Source organism: Corvus hawaiiensis, chromosome 19, assembly GCF_020740725.1.
Source record: "Corvus hawaiiensis isolate bCorHaw1 chromosome 19, bCorHaw1.pri.cur, whole genome shotgun sequence".
Lineage (NCBI taxonomy): Eukaryota > Metazoa > Chordata > Aves > Passeriformes > Corvidae > Corvus > Corvus hawaiiensis.
In genome coordinates, this window is record NC_063231.1 from 2,918,068 (window position 1) to 2,933,107 (window position 15,040).

The following is a 15,040-nucleotide window of genomic DNA, read 5'->3' on the forward strand; positions in this document are numbered from 1 at the left end:
AATGACAGGGAACATGGGAAAACAGCAGCGGGCACCCCGGGGATACTCTATTGCTGATCCCAGGGACTTAACCTGATCCTAAATGTGCGTTCAGAAACAGGATCCTGGCCACAGACCTGTCCCTCTCCCTTCCCACCCTTCTCTGTATGAGCTGTTGGAAGAGCTGTTGCTTTGCACCATCCCTAAACCCAGAGCCTGGATTCACCCCACGGCACAGAGCTCCCGTTTCCCCAGCTCCAGGCCCTGCTCAACCCCCTCTGCACCAGTACACAAAGCAAACACCCCAGGAGGCTGAGTGTCATGGTGGCCCTGGACGTGATGTCCTTTGAAGCCACAATTTTGTCACCCATCCAGTGGCTGAATCCATCTGGGAGCCTCACACAGCAGCACAGAGCTGACCATGCCTGGACTGGGCAACCTGGGCTAACAATGAAATAACACGTGGGTGAATTTGTTGTTGCTGCCCAATTACACATTTTCCAGGCCTGGGAATGGCCACCACTGGGCATGGAAAGCAAATGTCCTGCCAAACCCACGAGCTGAACGGTAAAAGCCCTTTCTAGGCACAACAAGCAGTTATGAATTATTAGAATTATTAATATTTTTGCTGCTCATAATGCCAAATATCGATGTGCCACTATGCCAGATGCTACTGAGCCCTAAAAAATGGTTCTTTCCTGGGCTAATGAAGAGCCTGTGTCCCTCTGGGCTCCTTGGGACAGTGACAGTGGTGTCACCTCCAGGCCAGGACCTCCAACCACCAGAAGGGACAACCTCTTTCTTCTTACACCTTTCTTTGAAACAATGTCAGATAAAAACCTCTCCGAGTCCCATTTACTGCTACAGCACAGAAAATTAAGCCATTATAATGGAGGCTGAAAACCTCGGACTCGTTTCCTTTGGAAGAAAATCTCATTAAGTCTCATTCATCCTATTTCATAAAAATGTCGTTTAACCAACTGGTTCTCTCCAAATCCTGTTGTGCAATAACACCGCCCTGCTCCGATGCCCTGGGAGAGCAACCCAGAAACTCAGACAGGGACTTAATTTACCAAATTACTGGGGATTGCACGTGCAGAAGAGCAGCCCACCCAAACACCTGCCTAACTCAGCATCCTCTTTATGCCAGCCACCAGAAAGGGACACTTAGGGAACAAAACGAGGGGAGGGCGAGCCCCTGGGGCCGTGGCTTTGTGTGGAGGTGCCCACGGAGCAGCTTGTCCTGCCCAGAGCGGCGGTGGCCCCGTTCATGTGCTGCATGTCCAGTCAGAGAGTCGATTTTCTCCTCCTGCCAACAGGGAAGAGTCACGTAGTGCCTGGGATTTGAAAGTAATCCGATGAACTAGGCAGGCGGTGGCAGGTACAGGAAGGTCTTCCAGAGTTTTCTTCATCTTTATCAGCTTCTGGAAGTCCTTGTTCACAGATCTACAGGGAATCTCTGTGTTCAGGTAGCAGCTGCAGTCATCAAGAAAGCAGAGGATCTTTGAATTTCCTTCTGATTTTCCAGTCTAAACTTGAATCTGAATTCCCAGGTTGAACAGAGGAAAAATTAACTATTTATATTTTATGTGTTAGCCCTTCTGCATCTGAGATAAAAACTCAGTTAAATGAGGGAGAAAACGACTGCAAAAAGCTGTTTAAAGCAGTGTCCTCCAGCCGTGCTCAGCCCTCCTGGTGCCCAGCAAAGGCCAGAGACAGCCTGTCCCCTCCTCTCTGGCTGCTGCTGTGTGTCATGTTCACAGGCAGCAAAGAAGCTTGAAGTCAGATTGTGGCACCAAAAAGGAATAATTTTAGATTAAAAGAATCAGTTCACAGTGAAGCTACACAATAAAGAGAAATTAATTTTTTTTTCTGCAAGCTTTTTTTAGAGCAGGTAGTAAAAAAAAAAAAAAGCGGGAAATAAAAAGGCAGAGGGTTTTTAAGGCCTGAAGTGCTCTGGGAGCATTGCAGATGTGCCAGCCCACACTCCCTGGGCTCATCCTGACTGCACCCAGCTAGCCTGGCTCCTGGCTGCCCACAAGGCAGGTGCTTTGCTCCAAAAGAGATGGCTCCAGGTTGTTGTCTTCCTGCAGAACACCAGGTCAGACACCAGCAGTGTGAAGGCTCTGAGGGCTGCACCAGGGCTGTTCTGTTGGCCCCTGTAAGGGCTTTGTGGAGGTGACAGGTGACCAGGAGCTCAATCAACTCAAATCCAGCAGCCCCAGTACATCATAGCAACATCCACATGGTGCTTGTCAGGAGCCACAAATCCTAAACCAGGAGGCAAAGTCAGAGCCCTTCCCTGTGCACAGGGACACACTGTGGGCCAGGGCACTGCCTTCCTCATGGAGAGCCTCAAAAACCTGAGAGATGCCACCACAGCCTGTCCAGCCCCCACCATCAGGCCAGAGCATGGTGCTGCTGCTGCTGCCTGATGCTGACTCTGCTGATGCACCTCGAAAGTGCTTCCTCTGCTAAAACCATGGTAGGATCACAGAATCACAGAATCCCAGACTGGTTTGGGTTGGAAGGGACCTTAAAACTCATCCTGTTCCATGCCCCTGCCATATGCAGGGACACCTTCCACTAGACCAGACTGCTCCAAGCCATGTCCAACGTGGCCTTGGACGCTTCCAGGGGATCACAAGGACGCTGATGGAAATCACAGAGGAAACACGAAACAAAGATGCTGAGCTCCCTCCTCTCCCTGCACACCCCTCACCAGCCCCCACTGGGGGTCAAATTCCCTCCAAGACCCCCTCAACCCCTCCCCTCCCTGCTCCCCACTCCATCCCTGTGCCTGCCCTTCCCTGGCCAAGCACGGGGAGGGCAAAGCCCTATTTACTCTTCCCACCTTGGTAATTTAGACCCCGAGACAGAGTGGGCCAGGGGCTCAGGGTCTAAAAATCATTTTCCCAGCAGGAAAACTCCCCTGTGATAGGCACAGCCCAGGCGGGACCCACAGAGGGCAGGATCCAGCCCCACGAGTGTGGCTGACGTCACCCTCTGTCACCGCACTTGCACTGGTGGTCACATTGATAACGAGATCAAAGGCTTGAGACTATTTCAACAGAAGTGCTGGGAACAGTCTTGATCAAAATAAGAGGAAAGCCCTGTATACAGAAGACATGAGAGGTTTGCAACCCACATGTGAACCTTTGAAGTTATTCTCCTTTTTTTTTTCTTTTTAATAAACTAGTTTAACATCATTAGTTTAAGAGGTATGAACCTGACGGGCTGTGTAATCGCCCAATACACTGCGGGCACAGGGCATTATCCACACACAGACATGCTTTTCCAGTGGGGGAAAAATAGCACTGCCAGAGACACTCACAAATAAGACAAGAAAACACACAATTAGATTTATGGGATTTGAAGTTCATTTCATAAACCGACACACTTTTGTTCCTGAGTATCACCAGATAAGTCCGATACATTTTCTCTCCTATAATCCTTTTACCATTTCCATTCCCCCCTACAGACTCTTTCCCTTGATGTTTTGTTCAGTGCACTCCCTGCTATCTGCACACGCTTGCCCAGATTTTTTAGACTTGAAAGGGGCACGGTATCAGCATTAACCATTCCAGGAGAGCTGATAAAACACACACGAGCACTTTGCTATCTATTAACATTTCTGAACTCCTTCCATCACCTGCACAGAATCGTGATTGAAGAGAGGGTGGGGGCAAAAGAGGTAAATGAGGATATTTACAACCAACTTCCCATAACTTATTTTTTCCACAACCCCTTCCTCACCGTGCCCAAACGAGGCATCGCTTTCTCTGCCACCTTCCTGTTTGAGTAACAAGGACACCAGGGCTGCAAGATTCCCCATCCCTGGAAATGTGCAGGGCCAGGTTGAAGGGGGCTGGGAGCAGCCTGGTCTAGTGGAAGGTGTCCCTGCACATGGCTCTTGAAGGTAGCATTTAAATCCTATTGATTTTTTTTAGTCAAATACGGATATTTTGGATGGAAAATTGAGCACTGCCGTGGCTTCCAGGGATGTACCCGTGATGCCATGGCAGAACAATGAGTGTGGATCTCTTGTCAGGTCAGTGATGGCTCCTTAAAGTCCTGTTCAGGGCCACATTCCTCCTTTTTCCCCATCTACTCACTGCTTCTGCTAAACAATGGTGATTCTGGGCTTCATTAGTGCACAGTGCCAAGGAGAAGCTGGATCTGAGGTAGTTTAAAGCCCAGTTCCTCCACGCTCTAATGCTGTGAGTGCTTATGAAGTGACTTTTAGACACTCCATCAGGCAAGCAACCAGCTCTACACAACAACTGCTTGTGAGCGTCCATCACCCCGAGTGGGACAACCGACACAGGGGGACAAACCCCTCCCAGAGGTTTTGCTAAAATCATCTACAGACACTGTGTCTGTGGCAGCCTGGAGCTTTATCTGCCAAACAGGCTCAGATTTAAGGACTTCCCTTCTAATCTCAGGTGGCTCAGATCCACCTACACGTGCCCTCCTCCTTCCCACCCTGCACTCCCACATCGCCCTTCTCGGGCACATGAGGTGCAGCAGGAGGAACGTGGGGAGGTGACAGGAGCATCAGTGCCAACAAGGCCTGAAGGAGATTCCATTCTATTTTTTCATGGAAACAGGAACATTTTTTCCAGGCATGCTCAGGGATGCCCTTCTCCTGCGTGCACAGAGGGGTGCCCTGGCTCTGGATGCTCCTGGAGGAGAACACAACTTGGGGCTGATGGTATCTTGGCCTGACTGCAGAGGAAGGGAAATATATGATGTGTTACCAGCCTGAACTGATGTGATTTGATTCTGCAATTTAATCTGGTTTGTTTTCTGGCTGGCTCCTAGGACTGTGTAAAAATGGCTCCTTGAAAACCCAGCTAAGTATAAAGTGCACTCCCTGCAAATCTCGGCGAGGGAAGGAAATCCAAATGTTTTGAGTTTAACTATTAAACATAGTTTCCAGCTAGTGTGCTCAGAATCTGAAATTAAACAAATGAAAGAAACATGTTTCAATGGTTTTATGTAGGCAATAATGTCATTAACAGGAAATAAAGAAATTGGGCTTTGCAGCTGCAGCATGAAGTTTAACCCTTCCTGTGCAGCTCGGTGCTTGCTGGGCTGCCACAGTCTACTCCCACCCCTGCCTGCTACTGGGCATCCCAAAAAACCTTCCTGGACCTGAATATCCTGATCCACACAGCCCTTAAAGCAGGATGGTAATGGAAAAAGCAGGAGGAGAGACAACGGTTAGGAGAGAACTGGCTTTCCTGACTAGTGGAAAACTTTCAGATCATAAAGTCAAATAAAACTTTTCACTTCCAGGGGTAAAAAGAAAAACCCAAGCCCTTTGTGCACGGTTATTTTTAGGTGCGCTGTCGAAGTTGAGTACCCTAAAATTATACCTGCTTTGGTTTGTTTCTGCCTGTCCATTCAATTCTCAGAATTAAGGACATTGAAGGGTGTGAGATTCCAGCCCCTGTGGTGCTGTCAGGAGCTGGGTGATGCCTCTCACAAGCTGGACCAGTCCTGAGGCCACAAAAGAAACATTAATTTTCTTAAGGATGCCTCTATCTCCAGGTGTGAAATGCAGGCTGGGGAGAGGAGGCTTTGCATGGAGAAAGCCTCACCCTCACATCACCAGACCTTCAGGTCACCCCTCCTGAGCACCTGTGTCCAAACCAGCACCAAATTATCGGTGCCATTTCATCTAAAATCACATTGCACTGCTCCCCCTTCTCCCTGGTTATCCACATTTCTTTTTAGTAGATCGTATCTTCCCCTGCCAAAGCCCTATTGATTGTATGAAAAGGTGTTTTCTTCCACTGTGGGAACCTCCACCATAATCCTTAAATAATTAATATTGGCAGCTTTGTTTTCCCTTTTCATTAAAAGGAAGGGAAACCTGGTGAGTGTGAGGTTGGTCTCTCTCCTGACTAGACCCAAAAAGGCTGCTTGGACATACATTGCACTAATGATTTTTTTTCTTTTTACTAGAAATCTTCATGCTGGGGGAGAGACCATCAAAATACTATTTTAGTCTTTTCTTCTTTTGCTTTCTAATCCTTTCACAGAAGCCTGGAAATTACCTGGTATCCTTTCTCCCCATAAGAAACTGGGGATGGACTGAGAACCTCATATTACTGAAATCAGGAGAAACTGAAGCATTATTAGACCACATCCCCATTTCTGCATCCCCAGTCCCAAAACAGCTTCTGGGCTTTTCCCTCTTTTTTCAGAAGGCCTCAAATTAGAACACTTTCTTTTTTTTAAAAATATTTGAAAACAAATCTAACTCGAGTCTCCTGTTATCCTGAGAGCACGTTCCAGGCCCTTTCATGTCACAACTGAGAGTTCCCCCCTGTCCCCCCCTTTTTTGGTAGCATTCACAAGTGTCTGGATAATGATTTCCCCTCTAAGCACTCTATTCCTCCAAGAGCCTTTCCAGCTCATGGGACTGAGGAACAGAGCCCATCCCCAGGAGGGTCCTCTGGCACTGAAGCAGTTCCTACCTTGCTGTTATTACCCTGGAAAAGGCCAGCACACCCCCTCCACGTGTCTAATCAAAGGCCTTCTAATCAAACATGCAGATCAGCTCATTAATGGTGATGCAGTGGGAGCCCCTGACAGGGGATGGTGATGGTGGCAGGAAGCACTGAGGGGAGCAGGAGGTTGCTGTCACCTCCTAAGTCCCAGCTGCTGCTTCCTGAGATAAGTTTGGTTTGTAATGGGAACATTTCCACCTCGGGGAAGCCCTAAAAACTCCTAGAAAGCAGGAAAAGTTGAAATCCTGTTGTGGGTAACATAGAGTCAGGTTGGCTACAGGACAACCATGCTGCTGTGGGGTTTCACACCTCCAAAAAACACTGGTTCTGAGGAATTTGCCAGAGATACACTTAGGGTCTATTCACCTCTGTGCACGGAATGGAAATAAGATCTTTCACACAAGCCCCTTGCAAGCTGGAAGGAGAGCACTCCCATCATCTTCATCATGGATGAAGGGGTTTGCTTAGAAATGGAAAATAAACTTTGGAAAGCATGGAAATAACACTTTGACTATGATCTCCATCCCATACCTGGCTGTTTAAATTAATTAAGAGCACTGCCATGATGTGTCTCTCCCACTGAAGCCCATTGGGATGATGATCAGCTCCCTGGAAAATGGGGCACCTCCTGCTCTGGGCTGGCCTGGGGGACGGCACAGGAGGGGCAGCAGCTCCAGTGGAACAAACTGGCCACAGGGGCAGTGATTTCTGAGCACGTTTTGTGCAGGTCCAGGTCTGCAAGGGCTTGCCTTGGGCATCTGCAACACGTGTTTTAGTGCTGGATCCCATTTATCCATCCTCTCTGATAATGGACTCAAGAAAAGAAATGCTGAAATAGCTGATTATTCTTCTCACCATAACTTCAGACAATAAAGTCAGATAAATTCCATAGACTTAAGCAATACACCATTGTCCTTTCGTTACACAGGCCCAAGCCAAGAACAGAGAGAGCAGCTTATATTAAATTGATTTCAGTTCATGGAGAATGTAATATCGGAGCAGGCTCAAAACAGAGTTATTTAATACATTTAAAAGGATGTGGTTTCCACAAGCTCAGACACGCTGACATCTGCTCTTGAAGTGAACACGGATAATGAGGCTCTCCTGTGATACACCTGACACCAGCCAGCACTGGGAATGTGGATCTGTCACTCGTGGCTCCAAGTGAGGTGACAAAAACCCTGGGTCAGAGACCCGGGGTCAGTCACCAAGCTCTGGCCTTCAGTCTGAACAAACCCACTGTGCTCCAGCTGGGACAGCTCTGCATCTCCAGACTGGAGCAGTGGGAGTTTTGAGCTGTCACAGGAAGACCACCCCAGCCCTGGAAGTGCCCAAGGCCAGGCTGGACAGGGCTTTGAGCACCCTGGGATAGTGGAAGGTGTCCCTGCCCATGGCAGGGGGTGGAACAAGATGGCCTTTAGGGTCTCTTCCCATCCAAACCATTCCATGATTCTGTGACCGCTGGACCAGCTGCAGTCACAGCTGAGACACTGTTAAACACCTTGGAGTCAAACCCAGCCCTTTGTCCTGGAGTGCACTAAAATAATAACCTTCCTAATACTGCTATTACACCGATGCAAATCAGGAGAAAAGGATTACACCATTATAGAACCTGCTGTACACCAGTAAGAAAAAAAAAATTCGGAGTAATTTTTCTTCTCTCGATGATTTTACAGAGGCTGAAACAGCTGGGGAGGTTCTCCCTGACCACTGAAGTTGCACAGAGCCTAGGCACCCGCTGAAGTGGCAGCAGCCCCTCTGCAGAGGGGAGCGGGGATGTGTTTTTTGGCAGCAGGGCCAGCCCGTTTCCTTGGGCCACCCCCTTCGTTGTGAATGCTTCAGGCATTAGCTCAGGGAACTCACCCGGCTAAAAATAACCCTTCCCGCACAAAAAATAGATAAAGAAAATGGCTATTTATACCCTGGATCAATTCCTGGGCTCATTCACCATGTGGCCCCTGGAATGGCTGCACTGGATCAGCCACAAGGAGCTGTGCAGCTGCACCAGCAAACCCAGCCCGGGGTGACCACGGGCACATCCCCGGGCACGGGGGGAACCCTGACCCCACTGGGCTGTAAACCAGCTCAACATCCACAGATGACCTTTATTCCGGTGATTATCAGGGCCTGGAGATGGGAGAACTGTGGGTGGTTTTATCATTTTCATTTTAGTCTCTGTGTTTTCAGTTTATAAATATATTTTTTAGGTTTGCCTCACCTGGCTCCCCTTCCAGCTGAGTCAGGGCTGTTCCTCTATGTGCTGTTTCCAAATCTTGGGTTTAAGTGCCACAGAAAGCCAAAGGGCCAGCTCCAAACGCCCAAAGAGAAACAGAGGATCAGCCAAATAGTTTGATAAAACTCTGGGAGAATGATCCATCCTCATCTGCGTCAGCAGACAAGTTTAAATATGGATAAAGACAGTTGAAGTAATATAGATGCATTTTTTTCCCGTGTTGTTTTCTGTTTTGACTTCTTTGGGATCATTCAAAGGGAGGTTCAGGCTTTGATCTTCTCTATTGGCAATATTTTCGTCATCTAGGTTTTTATAGTTTGAGAAGAGATGTTACATGCTTGCAAGAGAGACTATCAATATGATGTGGGCCTGAACAAAAAACCTGGTGTCAGGTTCTCCATTTGGAGTGTTACCTCAACCTTTGAAGTTTGTAATGATTCAAAAGCATCTAGAGCTGCTACAAATGTTAATAAAATTAAAGCCATCTGAAAGTGAGGCTTGCATGTGCCTTTGAAAGTAGGTCTGTGATCAGTTATTACCCTCAATTACCTTGTTGTCCACTCTTTTAGCTCGAGGTTAAACTCTTAACACTTTGCTTTGAAGTGGTTATCCTTTTATCTATGACCGGACTGAGGAATTTAAGGGCAATAATCAATGAGAGCTTCATAAGAATAAAGGGGAGACAAGGCAAGGGAAAAAGGTGTGAATGTGCCCTTAACGGCTGGCTGGGGGTTCGGGGGGCTGGGGGAACACCGAGCTCTGGCAGGAGCCTTGGGAAGGAAAAGAAAAGGGGAAAAATAAAGGAAAAATGAGGCAAAAAAAAAGGGGGGAAAGAAAGAAAAAAAGAGGAGCCCCAGCAACTTCCAAATCACTGCGAAAAATAAAGCAAAAGCACCAACCCGGGGTGGGGCTGGGCGTGGGGAGCACGGCGAGGTGAAGCCTCATCAAAAGCACAGAGAGATACGATTAAAGAATTGGCTTAATCACGGCTTTGATGTTCGCCACGGCACCTCGCCCCGCCGGGCCCGGCACGGACGGGACACGGGATGGGTGCCCCGTGCTGGGGCCCCTCCCCGGCCCCAGCAATGACCCCCACCCCAAAGCAAGGGGGCCCCGGGCCCGGCGTTGGCACCGGGCGATGCCCAGCAGGACACGGGCGACTCCTTCTCGGGAAGGATTCCATCCCATAGGATGCCCCAGCGGGAATCCTTCCTGCCCTTCCCTGGGAGCAGCAGCACCTCTGCCACCTGCACCCCGCTGCCACCCAGAAGGTGCTGCCTTGGCCACCCCTCCCTGCTGCCAACAGCCACCACAAAGCCACTGCGCGAGGCTTCACTCCCTTCTTGGAGGATGGAGAAGGAGGCTCAGAGAATTCTCCCGGCTGCTTCCTGGTCCTGCTGTCCTGGTCCTGGCACCAGGGTGCTGGTGACATCCTTGTCACACCCTGCATGGACTCCACGCTGTGACCCAGCCCTCTCCCCACAGAACCACAGCCAGCCCGCGCTTTCACCGTCCGGGGAAAATCGGAGTAACACTCCCAGCCAATTCTTTTGGTTTAATTTTTTTTTAATCCGAGGTGCCTAAAGCGAGGTGTTGAAACGCATGTTGAGTGCACCACGTTTGGCAGGGGACCAAGCCCACATGGCCTGGGTTTGTGAAGTCCTGAGCACAACCTCGGTGTGTGCTCAGCATCTCCCAAAAAGCTTGCACCGCCGCGCTTTGATCCCGCGCCAACCTTTGGAGCTGCGTGTCTAATTTAAGGTGCTTGGGTTGGAAAATGTTGACAATTATTGTTACTCTAAAATTAAACCAGTGCTTAATTATCAAAATTGATGGTAACTTAGAGTGGCGTTTTCAAGAGAGCCTCGGGGAGTCAGAAGGAGATTTTCAAAGGCGGTTTAATGTCTCAGGGCCACGTCTCCCTCCTCGTACCTGCACTTTCTTACTGACTGCTCCTGCTTCAGCACCTTTCTAAGGCCACCTGAGTTGTGCTGAGCTCTCTACCGAGATGGTACAAGGTGGACCTGAAACCATGAGTACAGACCAAAATCTCCAGCCCTCCAAATGCACTTGGCTAATTCACAGCGAAAAATCAATTGGCTTTGGGTGCCTAATTCTCCTATAATCCTTTAGATAATCCCAGCTTTAGGCTTTCAGATACCAATAAAAAACCAAACCAACCCCACAATACAAGAAATTCATGCAAATAGAATAGAAAACCAAGATATAGTTCATATAACTTTCAGATACTCTGAACTTAATATGAAGTAGGTTGAGGACAATAGCAATAAAACATTGCTTAAGAGAGAGTAAAGGCACAAGACCGTGAAGCCCGAGGCTGAGAACAGAGTTTCGTAATTAAGTAGCCTCCAGACAACGATCGTCATAGGCAGGCATTGCTCAAGGACCCAGCCATTATTGCTTTCATCATAATTTTTCAGGAGAGGATCTTTTTCTGGCCTGGCTCCACCTTCATTCAAAGCTCCCACTGGCCCCAGCCACTAACGAGAAAGCGTTGATTGAGAAATGCTAACGAAGCCTGCACAGACACGGCGTGAGGGGCGGCTGTGGAGCTGGCACGTGGCACTGGGGGTCCAGAGCGGGGGTGGTGAAAGAGGTGACACCAGGCAGGGACATCAAACACCACGTCTGGGATGAAGAAACAGAGGGAGGGAGGTCATGGCTGGCGGCCGGTGCACCCCAGGGTGCTCGTGCTGCCACAGCCTAGACTGGGGGATCACTTGCTGGTTCAGTGGGGTCCTGCTGGTCTTCTCCATCAAATCAGTGGAAAATGTCCTGACAGGAAAGGTTTTCCAAAGAAAACTGAGCCAACTCAAAGAAAATCCTGATAAACCCTATATTGCAACTAAATACCTTCTTTTTAAAAATGCAATACAACACAGGAGCTGTAGTTTTACTCTACATTTCACAGACCCAGATGGCATCTCCCATGGAAGGCTTGGACAAGGAGAGTGTGGGGGAGTGGAGTAGCACACAGTGGCTGGGCCATGGCAGTGCCACCCATCCATGTCACACCACCATGTCCATTACAGATCACTGCTGCATCACAGAACTCCCACTTTCTGGGGTTTGGCTGCAACTGGCCCTGGAATTTCAGCTTTGCTACAGAGGGGAGGAAAAAAGCATGAATTAGAAATTCCTCTCTGCTTGTAGAAAATGTTGATTTCCCATCAAAACTCAAATTTGACTAAAAAGTTCCAGTTGATCATCATTCCCCCACCCGGTGCTGAGTGAATCCCGCTGGAATCGCAGGATTAACTCCCATCCCCTGACGTTATGCTGAGCATGACCGTGCCTGTCTACGCTTAACTGCTGACCTATCTTAAACATCCCGCTAATTAATATGCTGAACCAAGGTCGTGTTCCAACACAGCCTCATTTTCCAGTGAAGAGAAAAGCCAAGAAGGATTAGGAACAAATGGGAACAGCCCGAGATATTCCTCACACCCCGAGCCACGGCAGGTCATTGCTTCTCTACCTCAGAGCTCTCCATGCATGAACCCAGAGGATCAGAGGAGCCCCTGTGCCAGCTAATTCCTGGCTAAACAGTAATCCCAAACTGTGGCAGCAAAGCCAGGGCTGAGCCACTCACTCCTGCTCCAGCTGCTCTGATCTCTGGCCAGTTATCAGCACCTGGATGCTCAGGGAAGGGGGAGGTGATCCAAGGAGGTAACAAAGGAATAAAGTTCTCCTTGTTCCTGTAAAAATGCTGCTGCTGGACAGGCTGCCTTGACCGGGTCAGGGCACAGGCCAGCTCCTGGGGAGCCTCCTCGGCTGCTGGAAACCCCTGCCCTGAAGAGCATGGGCTCATCCCATGGAGGGCTGGGCCCCATCCCATAGGAAGGGCTGGCTGCAGTGACACCCTCTCTTGCACTATGATTATTACTCAATCTTCTTTTTTCAGCTCATTATATGGAGGAATGGAGTTAAACACAGTAGAGAAAATCTCTTGGCTCTACATGATCCCAATCCCTCCAAAAGCAGCAGGGTGGCCGAGCACACCTCCCTGTGACATCTGCTCCCCGAGCTGGGCCCCCGGCACACACAGGGGGAGTTTCATCTCCCAGGGAACCAGGAGTGACCCAGGCAAAGGCTGCACCCCATGGTGCCAGCAGCCCCCGAGCTGCTGCTGTGCTCACAGGTGCCCCACTTCAGATCCTCCCCAGACCCAGGCAAACCTTGCAGGATCTGCTTCCTTAATCCTTGAAAGAAGGAAAAAATGGCACTACCAAAAGCTCACCTACGCAGAGGAGCAGTGCCTGGAGCCACAGGACCCCTCACAGCCCTGGCCCCATCACACCTCCAGGAAGGGAGGTCAGTGTAGCAGCAGTTTCCCCCAGCTGGACAGGAGGCATGGGCTGATGAAAATGAATCAGGTTCTTTTAAGGCTTTAATTAATTTTCTCCTCTGCCCAAGATAAAGGGTCCTCTCTGGGGTCTCTTCTTGATTGTTCCCCCACCCACCCCTCCTCCAGCACCATCCCTCACATAAGATCTTCCCTTTTTCTCCCTCCAGCAGGTTTAGGAGAGAAGGCAAATAACAGGAGAGCAACTCCTCTCCTCATGTTTCACCCATTCCTCCAATGTATTACCCCAAAACCCCTCCAGGACATACTGGGGCAGACTGGTCCTATGGGAACTTCTCTCTCTGATCCATGACCCAACACCACTGCTCACACCAAATCTCCCACCTCAGGTGCCCCTGGGAAAGAGCAGGGGATGATCCCAGACTCCTGCAACACATCCCTCTCTCCAGAGGGGAGCCAGGGCTGGGTGAAACCTCTCTGGATCCCCTCAGAATGGCAAGGGGGGAGGAGAGGCACAGCTGCCCTTTGCGAGGCCGCAGTGAGGTTTTGTGACTCCGGAGAGTTGGCAAATCCCCGCATAAAAGGGAAAATATGTTCATAATAAATAAGACTGAAGTAACATGTTGCGAAATATTTACTCCCTCGGAAAGGCGGCTCTTTGCTTTCAGTGGAGCTGCATCTGATCCTCTGCCAAGCGGGGCTGAGCGCCTGGAAAAGAGACTTTGCTGTGGTCAGCGAGGGAAAACCAGGTGCCCAGAAAGTGCGGGGACTGTGTGTGCACAGGCACACGTGAGCAGCAGGGAGATGGGCACAGTCCCAGGGATCCCCAGCTCCTGAGAGCCCCACAAATGCCTCTGTGAGCAGAGCCAGCCTGGAGCTGAAACTTTAATTTTAATGCAACTAATCAGATGTCAGTGTAGAGACCGAAGGAAGGAGAATAGAGGGGAGAAAAAAGAAAGAGGTGTTGATAAAATACTTGTTAGAAAGAAAATTGGATTAGTGGTGCCATTCTGGCCATGAAGTTCTTTGAGCCAGAGAAAAGAAATAATAATCTTGTTTCTTTTTTTCCCTTTTCTCTCTGCAGCCCACAGAAGGCCTCACAGCCAAAACATCAGTCCTTCTAATCTTATTTTCTTTATTCTAGCATGTATTTTATTAACCCCTTTTCTCATTTAACTGCTATGAATAGCTCAGTGGGTAACATCCTTCTTAGAAAGTGAAAACCTCCTTGGAGATGCGGTGCAAGGAGAGAAATGCAGACAAACTTCCAGCTCCCGCACTCAGAAGAAAAGCCTCCTCTGTAATCCCGTCTGGAGAATCCCAACATTGTACCCCAAGGTAGCTGCCAGCTCCAGGTCCTCTCTTTGGAGCAGGAACAATCAGGGAATTTATCTGGACACGCCAGGAGATTGCTCCAGCTCTATAAACTCTGTGGACATGGATCAGAGATTAGAAAATAAATAAACGCCCATGCTGCTTCTTGGGAAAGTGTCTGTGTGTGTGTGTGCATACAGCACCCTAAAACCAAGTCAGGCACCTGAATTACCTTTTTACAGCTTCCCTGTAAATCACCCTTCCTTTAGAGCTTCCCTTGCCAGCTAGCAGTCATGTACAGTGAAATTCCCAGTATGGACTGGGATGCTCATGGGAGTGAGCCCAGCACTCCTGTGCCTGGGCTGGGGGCTCTGGGCCAGGCATGTCCTCCTGCTGGCACAGGGGCTCCAGTGGCTTTATCCCACCAGCCCAAAGCAAGGCTGGATTTCTCCTCTCACACCCACAGCAGGATTTTGTGCCCCAAGTAAGACATGGGATGTCTGGAAGCTCAGGACAAGCCTTCCCTCTGCGCAGCAGCGATATTCATGTGGCCAAAAGGGGAGAAAAACCATAATTAAAACATCAAATCCAAGGGAGACAGTCCTGGCCTGAGCTGCTGTAAGTGGGAACAGAGATTTGGCCTCTCCATAAAGAAAATACCAGCTC